Here is a 14,982-nt window from a genome sequence, read left to right as displayed (position 1 = left end):
ACGGAGCCCCGGCGCGGACAGCTTTTCAAGCAAACTTGATTGAAGTTTCAAGTTTGCACACTGCACCACGCATGTGCATGCCTTCTCGCCCACTAGAGGGCGCATCCCACCTCGTGGTCCTCAGTTCCATAACTAGCAAGGAAGCCATCCCCGGGGAGGCGGGCGGGTTGTGAGAATATATGCCTGCTGTCCCTGGATAACACCTGTTACGGTAAGTAACTGTGCTTTATCCCAGGACAAGCAGGCATGATATTCTCACATGTGGGTGACCTCCAAGCTAACCAAAGTAGGGCAGGTGGGAGGATGGCAATTTAGGAAAACAGATTTTGCAAAACTGACTGGCCAAACCGGCCGTCACTCCTGGATAGAGTGTCCAGACAGTAATGAGAGGTGAATGTATGAACCGAAGACCAAGTGGCAGCCTTACATATGTCCTCCATCGGAGTGGATCGGAGAAAGGCTATCGAAGCTGCCATTGCTCGGACCTTGTGCCCCGTGACTCGACCCGGGGGAGGAAGGCCAGCCTGAGCGTAGCAAAAGGAAATGCAAGCGGCCAACCAGTTAGACAGAGTGCGCTTGGAAACTGGATGCCCTAATCGATTGGGATCGAAGGACAAGAACAATTGAGGAACCTTCCGATGAGACCTGGTGCGTTGAAGATAATATGCCAACGCCCTCTTACAGTCAAGCGTGTGAAGCGCCGTCTCGCCAGGATGGGAGTGGGGCTTCGGGAAGAACACAGGAAGGACAATGGACTGATTGAGGTGGAAGTCAGAAACAACCTTAGGTAAAAACTTAGGATGGGTGCGGAGAACCACCTTGTCGTGATGAAAGACAGTGAAAGGAGGGTCCGCAACCAAGGCTTGCAACTCCCCAATCCGCCTGGCGGAGGTGAGGGCGATCAGAAACACTACCTTCCAAGTCAGAAATTTCAAGAGGGACTTGTTGAGTGGCTCAAAAGGGGGTTTCATCAGTTGAGCCAGGACCACATTCAAATTCCACACGACCGACGGAGGCTTAAGAGGGGGACAAACCCTGAGTAACCCTTTCATGAAGCGTGTCACCAAGGGATGGAGTGACAGAGGGCGTCCATCCAGAGGTTGGTGGAAAGCAGAAATCGCACTGAGATGAACCCGCACCGAAGTGGTTTTCAAGCCAGAGCGCGACAAATGGAATAAATAGTCCAAAACCGAGGATACCGGGACTGATACCGGATCCAGGTGAAAAGATGAACACCAGGTGGAAAACCTGGTCCATTTCTGCGCATAGCAAAGCCTCGTCGAGATCTTGCGGGAGGCTTCCAACACCTCCCTCACCGATTGAGACAGGTCCGGAGGAGTCAGGGAACAAGAAACCAAGCTGTCAGGTGCAATGACTGCAGATTGGGATGTAACATGGATCCTTGACTCTGAGACAGCAGAGAAGGAGATACAGGCAGGGGAAGAGGCTCCCTGGCACTGAGCTGGAGCAGCAGGGAGAACCAGTGCTGACGCGGCCACCGAGGTGCTATGAGAATCATCGTGGCCGTGGACGATTTTAGGTGTACCAACGTTCGCATGATCAGAGGAAACGGAGGGAATGCATACAGGAACCTCCCTTCCCAGTCTAGTAGGAAGGCATCCGCTTCTAGACGGTCCCGCGAGTACATCCGAGAACAATATAGTGGTAGTTTGTGTGTCTCCGGAGAGGCAAACAGATCCACCTGTGGCGTTCCCCAGCGAGCGAAAACCTCGCGCAGAACTGCTGAGTGTAGGCTCCACTCGTGCGGTTGCAGAAGTCGACTGAGTTTGTCCGCCAGGCAATTCCGTTCTCCTTGGATGTAGATCGCCCGGAGGAAGATGTTCCGGGAGGCCGCCCACTCCCACAGGCGGAGAGCCTCGGAACAGAGGGGCCAAGACCCCGTTCCCCCCTGCTTGTTCACATAGTACATTGCCACCTGGTTGTCCGTGCGGACGAGGACTACCTGGTCCTGCAATATGTGAACGAAGGTTCGAAGTGCTAGGAAGATGGCCCGCAGCTCCAGCACGTTGATATGACAGCGACGGTCTTCTGCCGACCACAGGCCCTGCGTGCGAAGACCGTCGAGATGGGCTCCCCACGCGTACTCCGAGGAGTCCGTGGTCAGGACCTTGCGGAAAGGCGGAGTGCGGAACAGTAGCCCCATGGACAGATTTGAAGAGTCTGTCCACCAACGCAGCGATTTCCGCAAAAGCGGAGTCACCGAAATGAGGCGAGACACCGGGTCGCATTCCTGACGCCACTGGGACGCGAGGGTCCACTGAGGGATCCTCAGATGTAGCCTCGCAAACGGCGTGACATGTACCGTCGAGGCCATATGGCCCAGCAGCATCATCATGTGCTTGGCCGACACCCTCGATAGTTGGGAGACCTGGCGGCTCATCCGTACCAAGGCTTCCAACCGCTGGGTCGGCAGGTAGGAGCGCAGGCGCACCGTGTCCAGCACCGCACCTATGAATTGAAGAGACTGAGACGGCCTCAACTGAGACTTTGGAAAGTTTATCTCGAACCCGAGAGTTTGCAGGAAGGCAATAGACTGTCGGGTCGCTGAGATAACCCCCTCCCTGGTCGGGGCTTTGATGAGCCAATCGTCCAGGTAAGGGAACACATGGAGTCCACGTGACCTCAGGGCTGCCGCAACCACCACCATGCACTTCGTGAATACTCGTGGGGACGCGGCCAGGCCGAAGGGCAGTACCCTGTACTGGAGGTGGAGGTCCCCCACCTGGAATCGTAAGAATCTTCGGCAGGCGGGGTGCACCGGAACATGGGTGTATGCTTCCTTCAGGTCGAGGGAGCACATCCAGTCCCCTTCCTCCAAGAGAGGATACAAAACCGGGAGAGATAGCATTCGAAACTTCTCCCGGGCCAGGAATTTGTTGAGCTTCCTGAGGTCCAGTATGGGGCGCAGGTCCCCGGTCTTTTTTGGAACTAAAAAGTAGCGGGAGTAAAACCCCGTACCCCACTGGTCCCTGGGGACCGGCTCGACCGCCCGAAGCTTCAAGAGGGCTTTTGCTTCGGTTATAAGGGTCGGTAGCTGCGAACGATTGCAGGGGACTAAACTTGGGGGACTGTCCGGCGGCGAGGACACAAAGTTGAGCGAGTAGCCCTCGGAGACGATCCGGAGCACCCAAGCGTCTGAGGTAATCCCGGTCCATGCCTCCAGGAAGGACCGAAGACGGCCCCCGATCGGAAGGGGTTCCTGTGAAAGTGCGGAGGGGAACCCGCCCCGTCCGCTCAGCCCGTCAAAAGGAAGGCGCGGGCTTAGAAGGGCCCTGCGCCGGGGCTTGGGTTTGTCCCCCTCTGCCTCGCTGAGACGGACATCTCGGAGGCGGTCTCGAGAAAGCCGGGGTCGACTTCTGAGGGTATCGGCGCGGCGGAGGCCGAAAGGGTTTCTGCGGCGGGGGCCTAGGTTTGGGGCGGACCAGGGATGCTAGAGAGCGCTCCTGCTCCGACAAGCGCTTGGTCGCCGCATCCAATGACTCGTCAAATAACTCGGACCCCACACAAGGCAAGTCTGCAAGGCGTTCCTGCAGGTTTGGGTCCATGTCGAGGGTGCGAAGCCAGGCCAAGCGGCGCATGGCCACTGCGAGGGCCGACACCCTCGAAACCAGCTCAAAGGCGTCGTACACTGCATGGAATAGGTACAACCGCAATTGGGACAGGTTGGACATAAACTTATCGAATCCTGCTCTTTGGGAGTCCGGTAACGAGTTTCGATATTGAGGGAGGTCCTTCACCATACCACGCAAATAGGAGGAAAAGGTGAAGGCGTAATTTAGAACCCTGGTGGCCATCAGGGAATTTGAATAGAGGCGACGGCCAAACTTGTCCAGGGTCCGCCCCTCCCTGCCTGGTGGAACCGCCGCAGAAACCCGTGAGGGCTGTGATTTTTTTAGAGCAGACTCCACCAGAAGAGACTGGTGTGAGAGCTGCGCCTTATCGAACCCTTTAGGAGGAATCGTCCTATACTTCGATTCCATTTTTGAAGGTACAGACGTGACTGTAAGAGGGTTTGACAAGTTCTTCAGCCAGGTCTGCAAAAGGACACTGTTGAGAGGGAGTCTAGGCACCTCTCTAGGAGGAGTGGGGAGGTCCTGTTCCTCCAAAAATTCTTTGGAATACCGAGAACTTACCATCAGGTCAATCCCCAGGGCTTGGGCCATGTCCTGAACGAAGGATGAAAACGAGGACGGCCTAGCCTGGGGAGACGGGGTTCTCGACCGCCCCACCGAGGAGAGGGGGGAGGCCTCATGGGAATAATGAGGATCCCTAACAGATCCCGAGTCCCAGGATCCCCTCTCGAGGGCCCTCGAGGGGGAAGGGGAAGTTGTCCTCCTCGCAGAACCCTTGGGTGAGGACCCCGGGGTTCGTGGGACACTCTCCCGTTTCCTCGGCGAGGCGGCCCGGGAAGACTTCCCACGAGGTGAGCGGAGGAGCCTCGGGTTGTCGAGGCGCAACTCCGACACCTGCAGCGCCTCGCCCCCGAACGAGGTCGCGTCGAGGGCGAGGCGCGCCTGGAAGACCCGGAGGAAGAGGAGGAAAGACGGCGCACTCTGCGCAACTTTTCTTTGGGCCTTACACTCCGCTCAGGGGGTTCCCCCGAGGTCGAGGTCCGGGGCGGGGCCGAGACCGAGGTGAACGGGGCCACAGTACCCGAGACCGAGGTCGCCGAGGCCGGGGCTCCCGTGGTCGAGGGAGCCGAGGCCGGGGCCTCCGAGACCGAAGGCGCCCCGGCCGAGGTCGAGGCCGCCGGAACCGCAACACGTTGCAACACTTCCAGGGCTCCCGACAGCTCCGATGAGATCAGAGCTCGGAGGAGATCCTGGAAGGCCGGAATCCCCACGAAGGTGGGGAGTTCCGAGTCCGGGGCACACTCCCTGGAGGGCGACCTCGGTCTCGAGTATTCCCTCGGGGTGTGCGGAGTCGAGGTCCGATGCGGGGCCGGGGTCGACCCACCCGCCTTGGCCTGACTCGAGGATGGCTTCTTTGCTGAAGGGGATGGAACAGAGGACTTACCCGAAGCTTGCTTCACGGACGACGCCTTCGAGGAGGATGGCCGAGGCGAGGCCGAGGCCCCCGAGGACGCCGAGGCCGAGGTCAAGGCCGGGGCCGAAGCCGAGGCCGACGTCGAGGCCTTAGGCGGCGCGTCGACGGCGAACAATTCCGCCATTCTGGCCTTGCGGCGACGGAGGGCCCTGTTTTGGAAGGTAGCACAGCGATCACACGACTCTGTCGGATGTTCGGGCCCAAGACAGACAATGCACCACCGGTGAGGGTCAGTGATGGAAAGCAACCTCTCACACCGGCTGCACTTTTTGAATCCCGTAACAGGACGGGACATCCACGAAGAAAAAGAAGAGGGCCGGGAACGTACCGACGTCCCGCGGCCACGGCTTCCGGGAGCCCCCGGAGCCAGACGAAAAACGAAATACTTTTTTTTTTTTTTTTTTTGAAAAGAACCGAAAAGAAAAACAGCACCGCGAACTAATTCGATGGAAAACAAACTAAACGCGGCAGCTAGAAGGCAAAAACACTGGAGCTCAGATCCACAGGGCTTTCTTGCTCCGCGGAAAAAATTGAACTGAGGACCACGAGGTGGGATGCGCCCTCTAGTGGGCGAGAAGGCATGCACATGCGTGGTGCAGTGTGCAAACTTGAAACTTCAATCAAGTTTGCTTGAAAAGCTGTCCGCGCCGGGGCTCCGTAGATGACGTCACCCACATGTGAGAATATCATGCCTGCTTGTCCTGGGATAATAATAAGACTGATGTTTATGTTTCGTGTATATTAAAATAGTGACAAATATGCATGCAATATAGATGAACTGCATGCACCAGAGAGACCAAATAACTATAGGCTGTATAAAAACGTGAGTGTTTTATAAAAATGAAAAAGGGTATAAGAAGATAGTGATTAAGTGATAGAAACGGATAATAGCGTGATGGGGACTAGAAAAGCAGAGAAAATTGTGGAGAATATGAATAAAGAAAAAGCATACAAGATACATACCATGGTTAGCATATTCATAACTTATTTTATTTTATTTCTTCTGACACAGTAGGAACATGCCCACCCCTCCATTGATTGGATCGGCTGTCTTTCAATCACAGTTGTTTCTCCTTGGTCCTTTTTTGTCATTTTGCAACTACTGCTTTACGTTTTTTATAAGGTCCCTTTACGTTTCTTTATCATTTATATTTTATGGCATTTTTTCAGCAATTTTACTTTTGTGAGTTTTCACGATCACATGTGACGCTCGGTGAAAATACAGTTTGGTAAGTTTTACATATTTGTCACTTTTTCACCTGGTTTTATTGTATCTTGTTTTTCTGGCGGTTTAATTTTATCAACCCGCATCTCTTCTCGCTTTTTCTAGTTCGCCGAGTTCGTTTTTATTTTTATTTTTTATTTGTTAATCCATAGGTTCCCCTTTTTCTTTAAGCCATATACATGCTTTGACTCAGCAGACCCGGGTTTTTTTTAAGTCATTTTAACTATCGTGGCGTACAATACCTGGGTCAAAACATATATTTCTTTTTAGATTCTTCAAACATCAAATAAGGCAACAAACGGCTAATTTTATTTTTATTTCTATTAGTGACCCACAAATATCAAGTTTGAATAAGTGACAATACTTTAGTTTAAGTCCAACAGCCCCGCTCGAAAGGTTCATTAGTGAAATCTTTCATAAGCTATTCATGGGTATACATAGTCAACACTAATGCCGATATCTCTCTCCTTTTTAAAAGATAGCGTCACTATTTCCATTTTTGAATTGAGACTGGTCATTTTCCTTGTCTGCATGTTTGATTATTTTAGACTGTTAGTTTTCCGAGCCATGCTAAGGTCATTTTTTTACTTTTGATTTTTTTTACTTTTGATTATGTATGGTGTTTTTAAGTATGAGGTGATCTGTCTGTTCATTTATTTACTCATTTGTCTTTTATGGCAAGTTTTTCCATGATATTCATTCTTGTGTTTTCTGCTCTTATCATTACACAATACATTAGATTATATAACATATTAGATAATATAAAAGTTTTTTTATATATACTTATTTATGTTATATTAATTAATATTTTTTTATATGTGTTGATCGAATATGTTTTATGACAACAGTTTTTAGATACACTGCAATTTTATTATTTTTAATTCTATGCTCACAATTATAGCCTAGGCTTTTAAATTATATCGGGTAATACAAGATATATATATATATATATTTTTATATATGTATCTATTTATGATATGTCTTCTATATGTGATTGTTTCATATGTTCATGATACATGTTTTATATATATATTACTTATTTATTTTCAATCTCGCATATACATCTTGGGTTTATATATTAATTTTTTCTTTTTTATGTTCCTTGATAGTTTTGTTCCACTGAACTTTGTTCTTTGCAATTTTTTGTGGCATTTGATTTTTTTCCTTTTCTACCATGGTATGTATCTTGTATGCTTTTTCTTTATTCATATTCTCCACAATTTTCTCTGCTTTTCTAGTCCCCATCACGCTATTATCCGTTTCTATCACTTAATCACTATCTTCTTATACCCTTTTTCATTTTTATAAAACACTCACGTTTTTATACAGCCTATAGTTATTTGGTCTCTCTGGTGCATGCAGTTCATCTATATTGCATGCATATTTGTCACTATTTTAATATACACAAAACATAAACATCAGTCTTATTATCAGATCACAACAATTCACTTTAAGATTACATAAGATCATCTTGTTGTTTAATTCCACCATTACTGTTTTTAATACATATATTCATATTTTTATTATTTTTTTAATATTGTTTTATATGATTTTAATATTTGTATCTTGTGTTACATTTTGTACTTAAATAGGACCCCTGATGAAGGTTGTCCGAAACACGGACCGTGTTGGGTCCCATGTTTGGTAAAAAGGTTTTAAATATATCTTTTTGGTTGTCACAATAAATTTTGCCTACGTGGTTGTGTTTATTTGAAGTAGCCACCTGATCCCCAGGGATACCAAATCACATACATTTTTGACTGCCTTCATATGCTAAGCACACCTCTTCACACACATTCAGGAGCATGTCCCCATGCTTCAGCATCCCTCCCTCTTTCTTCCACTTTTCTAATGAACGCGGTTCAACTTCTCTCCGCACCACCCCCTCCCCGCCGCTGTGATCTGGTTACTATTCAGCATCTCCCCCTCCATCCCCTTGCCTATTATCTAGCATCTCTCCCATCACATCAGTTCCCTGGTATCTCTTGCCTATGTTCTGGTATTCGGCCGGCAACCCTAGCGGTCTGGCATCTCCCCTACCCCCCAAACTTTCTCCCTCTTTTCACTCCCAAATACCCTCGATTCGTCTCTTTCCCTGCTTTCCATGATCCGTCATACCCGATCTACCTTAATACTTGTCTTGCGTTGTGGAGATCGCTTACATTGGTACCGAGTCATACAGGCCGCCAGTGACCGACCTCGGAATCATTTTTTCGAGGCGTCCCGCCCCGCCGGAAACAAAAAATTGCGTCAGAGGAGGGCGGAAAATCTCGGAGAAATGGTTCCGGGCCGGCTGTTGGCAGCCTCTATGAATTGCTACCGCTGTGGTCCACCTTCATATATAAAAACAAGTTTGGAAGGTAAATTGTGGATGGAATGATACTTGCCTGCGAACTAGGAAGTGAAGGTGTAGAAAACAGATCTCCGACGATGGGAGGATGTGGGGGAAAGATGCTGAACACTACGGGGTAGGGAGAGAGAAAATCGGCAGAGCCCACAGCTGTATGCATGTAGACTGTAACTCCCTGACTACTGAATGCAACCCCCTTACTGCTTTGCCCTGGGTGACAACCAAGCTAGGTACCCCATTTGAGAGAGAGGAGTAGCCTAATGGTTAGTACAAGTGTGTTCGGGTCTGAGTAAAACCAGGATTTGCAGGATCTCCAGGATCCTCATAGATTTGTATTGAGATCCTGGTAAAATTGCAGGATTTCGGTCCACCTTAACAGCAGACCTCCTCTTTTTTTGATTGCCACAGCTCCTGCTATCATTTACTGGAGTCCCCTACAACGCCGTCTTCTCTTTCTCTGCCGGTCCCGCCCCTTATTACACGCTCTTCTCTTCCCGTGTGGGCGAACCGCCAGAGAAGAAGATCTCAACGCGGGGACTCCCTTTAGTTTAGAATGACAACCAGACGGGAATAAAAATAGGCTTGCAACTCCGTCTTCTCCTTCTCTACCGGTCCCACCCCTTATGACATTTTCTTCTCTTCCTGTGTGGGCGGACCAGCAGAGAAGAAGACGTCAGCACGGGGACTCCCTGCAGAATGACAGCCAGAGGGGCAGTAAAATAGGCTACCTGCTTAGTGACAACCAGAGGGGCAGTAAAAAATAGGCTATAACTTATCACACAGAGGGAAAAAAAAAAAAAAAAAGAACAGCAATACTTTGGATTTAGAATTTCAGTAACCTGGTCTACCTTATTGAAACTAATTAGTCAGATTTATTCAATTTTTTATACTGTTTACCCAGGGGAGCTCTGAATAGTTTACATCAGGGGTGCCCAAATGGTCGATCGCAAAGGCAACGCGAGTCAATTGCGTTGCCTTTGTGATCTTTTTCTCCCTGCTGCTTCTCCAAGCCAAGCCTGGCGTGTACAAGCGCTGGACTCACAAGACTTCACCTCTGACGTCAATTCTGACGTTGGAGAAGTTCTGGGCCAGCCAATCGCTGCCTGGCTGGCCTGGAACATCCTCTCCAACGTTAGAATTGACGTCAGAGGTGAAATCTTGTGGGCCCGGCACTTGTATGCGCTATGCCTGGCTCGGGGAAGCAGCATGGAGAAATCGCGTTGGTGGTTTGGGGGTGGGGATAGGAAAAGAATCGGGGAAGTGAGAAGGGCAGGGGAAGAGAGAAAGAAAGGTATGCAGGCAGGGGGAGAGAGAAAGAAAGGCAGAAAGAAATATTGGCTTTACAGAAGAAGGAAGTGTGGGGGGTCACATGATGCGCTCAAGCTAAGCGGACGTGCTTGGCTCACCTCTCTCGCCCCTGCGGCAAGTTTATTGGCATTTACATCAATTTTTTTCTTTGTTTTTGACTTTTTGTGGTATCCTTAGCTGGTGCAGATCGCGGGCTACTGGCTCCTATCTTCTTGGCTGGTCTCTGAGGTATGCCGGCTCGCTCTTCCAAGCTAGCAAAACCTCCACGTGGCCCTTGTACTCCGGCAAAGATGGCGACGCTAACTCCTCCCGCTAATGCGCTCCCGGGTCCGACGGTCACACTACAGACGGAGGCGATAGAAAAACTGAAAAAACATCTGACCGCCATCCTGGATGATAAATTGACCCGCCTGCAGTCTTCAGTGGATAGCCTCAAGGACACCCTGGAGCGGCAAGCTACTCGCCTTCAACAAGCAGAGGAGCGGGTGTCTGCACAGGAGGACCGGACGGGAGCGCTGGAGGCCAGGGCCTCCGCCTTGGAGGAGAAATATGGGAGACTAGAGGACAGGGCTGAGGACCTGGAAAACCGCAGCCGCCGTAATAACCTCCGCCTGATTGGGATTCCAGAATCTGTCCCCGATGCTGGTCTCAGGGAGCTGGTATCTACCTGGTTGCCGAAGGAACTGCACATGGACACGGGTGGCGCCCCCCTGATGGTCGAGCGGGCACACAGGCTTGGGGCTCGCCGAGAGGGGGATCACAGGCCGCGGCCAGTTATAGCTCGCATCCTGAACTATGCGGATAAACACCAGCTACTTACCTGCTGCAAGGCTAAGGGGGATCTTTCCTATGAGGGCCAGCGGATTTTAGTGTTCCAGGACTACTCTGCTTGTGTCTCGGAGCTGCGCTGTGCCATGGCCCCCTAATCTAACTGATGTAAACCGCCTAGAACCCGCCAGGTATGGCGGTATATAAAAAATAAAATTATTATTATTATTACTGTACCCAGCTACATCAGCGCCAAATCCGGTTTGCCCTTCAATACCCTGCCCAGATCCGGGTGTTTCATGACAAGGCTGTTTACTTCACTACCCCAGAGGAGGTCCGCACATTCCTGGCCTCTCTGCCTGGATGATCCCGGGTGGGTCTTCACTGCTCCAGCTTCTGTCCGGTGGGTGCGGGCTGGCCGGTGACTCTTCTCCTTTTCCCACTGCTGCAGGGGAGAGTCTGAGGATTCCTTGGGGCTGTACCAGGGAGACGCATTTTTCCTCTCCCCTGGCTGTTCTGTTTTGCTGGTGGTCCTTTGATCAGCCTTTGGAGTTTTGAGGACTGAACATTTAATGGACTTGAGTTGTTGGGGGGGGGGGGGTCTATTTTCTTTCCTTTGTCTTTCTTCCTTTATTCTCTTCGTTGCTGTCTGACCACCTCATTCCAGCTCTCTGTCTCGGGCTCCGTTAACCTCTTCTCTTTGCGCTGGACCTGGACGGAGATTCGTCTGGTGTTGGCCTGGACTCCTCTTGTCTCCTGTTCTCCTTCTGATTTTTCTTTCTCTCCCTTTGGTGAGAGATCCTCTCTTCATCTCCTTTGTAGTCTGCAGCATTGGTGGGGGCCTGCTGTTGGTGGACCCGGCCTTTCTGGCGATTGTTGGGACTGGGGGTATGACTCTGTTGCATTGTACCTTGCTGTTCTGTGGGCAGGATTGTACCAGGCGTTCTGCTTAGTGCCCTTTTTACCTTTACCCTTGCCTTTGCGGGGGGCGGGTCCTGTTTTCTTCCCTAGGTACTTTTCTCTCTCTCCCTTTACTGGTTCTCTGGGTTTAGCTCACCTCTGTGGCTGCTGTCTGTATGGTCCTCACCTTTTTTGTTCTGTTTTCTTTATGTATCTGGGGGGGGGTGAGCGGGGGTTTGTCTGACTTGGGGGAGGTGGCTGTTTGGGGGACGGCTTTTGGGCGGGGGGGTGGTCAGGGGGGGAGATGGGTGTCTATGTGTGGTATGGTTGTGGATGATTGTAGCGGGGTGTTTGGGGTGGGGGGATTGCTTGAACGCTGGGTGCCTGGAGGAGCTGTTGGGCATGTTCATACTCTCGTGGTATTGCCTTCTGGAGCCGAGCCTAGCTGGGGGGCACAGGTTCCGGTCTGTTTGGTTGGGATTGTCCTATGAGAACGTTGGTGGCTTTTTTCCCTTAGCAGCTATGGTTAATCTCCAGGTGGCCACTTTTAACATAGATGGTATCCATTCACCTGTGAAACGTAAGAAAATTCTCACGTGGCTTAAACAGCATCAAATTGATATTGCCTATCTCCAGGAAACACATCTTTCTGCCTCCGAACATGAGAAGCTGCACAGGGACTGGGTGGGCGAGGTGAGCTATTCTGCCTATACTAGTAGACAGAGGGGGGTTGCTATATTGATCCATAAACAGCTGCCCTTTCATATCCATAAGACTATTCGGGATAAGGAAGGCCGGTATGTCCTTCTTTTGGGGGAACTATGGGGGGTACCACTTTCTCTTTTGCAATTTATACGCCCCCAATGTGTATAGCCATAAATTTTTCTCGGGGCTATTGGGAATATTGACGCAATATCCAACCTATCAGTTGATTTTTGGAGGGGACTTTAATATTGTGGCTGACTCCCCTTTGGACTGTTCTGCCAAGCCGCGGATTCGCAACCAGGATCATCGGGGGGTGAACTTTCTCTGTAGTCAATTGGACCTCGTCGACACGTGGAGAACACTTCATCTGTTCAACCGTGAATTTACCTTTTTCTCTCACCCTCATAACATGTATTCGCGTTTGGATTATCTTTTAGTATCTTCCTCCTTTTTTTCTCGAGTCGACACTGTTACTATTGAAGATATGCCATTATCAGATCATTCAGTGGTGGTAATGGCATTAGGGGTTACAGAGCAGCGGGAGGAGCGCTCTAGGCGTTTTCCGGTTGCCCTGTATGGTGACAAGGATTTTCATACCTTTCTCAGAGCTCAGTGGCTCGAGTATGCTTCACACAATAGAACCTCGGATGTGAACCCGGAAATCTTTTGGGAGGCTTCTAAGGCTGTCCTGCGGGGGCACATTATACAATATGTCACGACTCAACGCAAAAGGCAGGGGGCGGAGCTTTTGACCCTCTCACAGACTCTGGCCGCTCTACGACGGCGTCACCAATCCAGCTTGGCTATGGATGAGCTTCAACAAATTAAGTCTCTTCGTATCCAAATTAATGCGATCCTTGATCAGAGAGCCCGCCATAATATTTATTTTCAGAAATTTCGCCTTTATCAATGGGGGAACCGGGCGGGCAAACTCCTAGCGGTTCTGGGGCAAGCCTACAGGAAGAAGCAACTTATCCGTCTGGTGCGGAATAAGCAGGGATTGAGCTTTACTTGGGAGTCCCAAATTCGGGACCAATTTATGGCCTTTTATAAGTCCCTTTATGCCCGCAGAGACTTTACGGAGGCCGAGCGGGATTCTTTTTTTAAGGATCTCTCTCTACTGAGCCTTTCTGAGAGCCAAGTGGGGCGGTTGAATGCACCTATCTCAGCGGATGAGATCCGTTTGGGCATCAAGAAAATGCATCTTGCTAAATCTCCGGGACCGGACGGTTACCGTCCAGAGTATTACAAACTTCTGTCTGACATTTTGGTTCAGCCTTTGGAGGCTTACTTTCATCATTTATCCATTGGCACCGCTGGTCCTCGACACAATTTAGCCCACATTACCTTGCTTCCGAAGCCGGGGAAAGATCCCACGCAGGTCGGATCTTACAGACCCATATCCTTATTGAATCAGGATGCCAAGTTGTTGGCTTCGATTTTAGCGGCTCGGTTAAATCTTTTTCTCCCGCAACTTGTGGGCGAGGATCAGGTGGGGTTTGTTCCTCACAGGTATGCCTCTATGAATCTGATCAAGGCGTTATCCGCCATACATGATCATAGAGGGGATGGTGGCACTTCGGCGATAGCTGGCCTAGATATGGAGAAGGCGTTCAACAGCATATCTTGGCAGTATTTATTTTGGGTTCTGCCGCAGTATGGATTGACTGGGAACTTTGTACATTGGATTCAGGGTCTTTATACCGCGCCCATGGCCCGTCTTCTTATAAATGGGGTCTGTCGTCCACTTTTGAACTCTGCCGGGGGACGCGCCAGGGCTGCCCTCTTTCGCCGCTTCTGTTTGTCTTGGCGTTGGAACCCTTGACCATTAAGATGCTTACCTGTCCTGATCTGCGCGGGATCCGGGTGGGGTGCACTGAGTGTCGCCTCACTCTATTCGCCGACGACATCTTACTTTTTCTCGACCAGGCTCCCATCCATTTGCCGATCGCTCTTCGCTTGGTGACGAACTTTGGTGTTCTTTCGGGCCTTCAGGTCAATTGCGATAAGTCTGAGGTGATGCCTCTTACGGGCCTTGGCTGGGCGCCCTGGCATGCGCAATTACCTATCCCGCCGGTGCAAAAACCTATGCGGTACCTGGGTATATATCTACATCCGGATTCCCGAGTTCTATATAAAGCTAACATCCTGGACGCCATCAAGAAGATTGGACTTCTTTGCGATACTTGGAGGGATCTTCCCCTGTCACTTTTTGGACGGGCTGCTCTCATTAAAATGATCCTTTTGCCTAAAATTCTTTACCCGATTCAAACGGTGCCTTTTTGGATTTTGTAACGCGATATTGGTAAGCTTCGTTCTGTCTTTACTACCTTCTTGTGGTGTTCTCGTTTGGCACACATTAGTTATGTCAAGTTAACCCTTCCTAAAGTGCAGGGGGGTCTCGGCCTACCAGATATTAGAGTTTATAATGTGGTGGCCCTTCTGCGCTTTATTCATGAGGGGGTTTCTTGATCGGCTCAATTCTCCCCTCCGGGGTGGCTGAATGATTGGTGTGCTCCATATACGTTTCTAAATCTGTTGCATTCTCCCCGTGACTGTGGAAGTGGGGGACTGCCCTCTAAGCTACGGTTTCTGAAGCCCTTCCGTTTGGCGTGGCTGTGGTGGCGTAGAGTTCAAGGCAAAACACCAGTGGCATCTC

The 14,982-nt window shown here is 50.2% G+C and overlaps 2 protein-coding genes across 7 annotated transcripts in view; one reads left to right on the top strand and one right to left on the bottom strand.

Annotated features, from left to right (window-relative positions):
- TMEM170A (transmembrane protein 170A) overlaps positions 1–8,525 on the bottom strand; it is a 292,018-nt gene extending 283,493 nt beyond the window's left edge. For 3 of the 6 annotated variants that reach the window (XM_033941052.1, XM_033941057.1, XM_033941058.1), the window contains exon 1: positions 8,420–8,521. The gene's annotated coding sequence lies outside the window, so the exon portion shown is untranslated. Of the gene's footprint in view, positions 1–8,419 lie in introns of all 6 variants that reach the window. The other 3 variants (XM_033941056.1, XM_033941053.1, XM_033941055.1) reach the window with 3 other exon arrangements.
- Positions 8,526–8,630: 105 nt separating this feature from the next.
- The window catches only part of CFDP1 (craniofacial development protein 1), a 534,880-nt gene continuing 528,528 nt past the window's right edge, over positions 8,631–14,982 (top strand). Inside the window, exon 1 of the mRNA XM_033941184.1 lies at positions 8,631–8,652. The gene's annotated coding sequence lies outside the window, so the exon portion shown is untranslated. The remainder of the gene's footprint in view (positions 8,653–14,982) is intronic.

The sequence above is a fragment of the Geotrypetes seraphini genome, chromosome 4, assembly GCF_902459505.1.
Source record: "Geotrypetes seraphini chromosome 4, aGeoSer1.1, whole genome shotgun sequence".
Classification (NCBI taxonomy): Eukaryota; Metazoa; Chordata; class Amphibia; order Gymnophiona; family Dermophiidae; genus Geotrypetes; species Geotrypetes seraphini.
The sequence above is the reverse complement of the archived record's forward strand: the minus strand, read 5'-3'. Positions and strand labels throughout refer to the sequence as shown.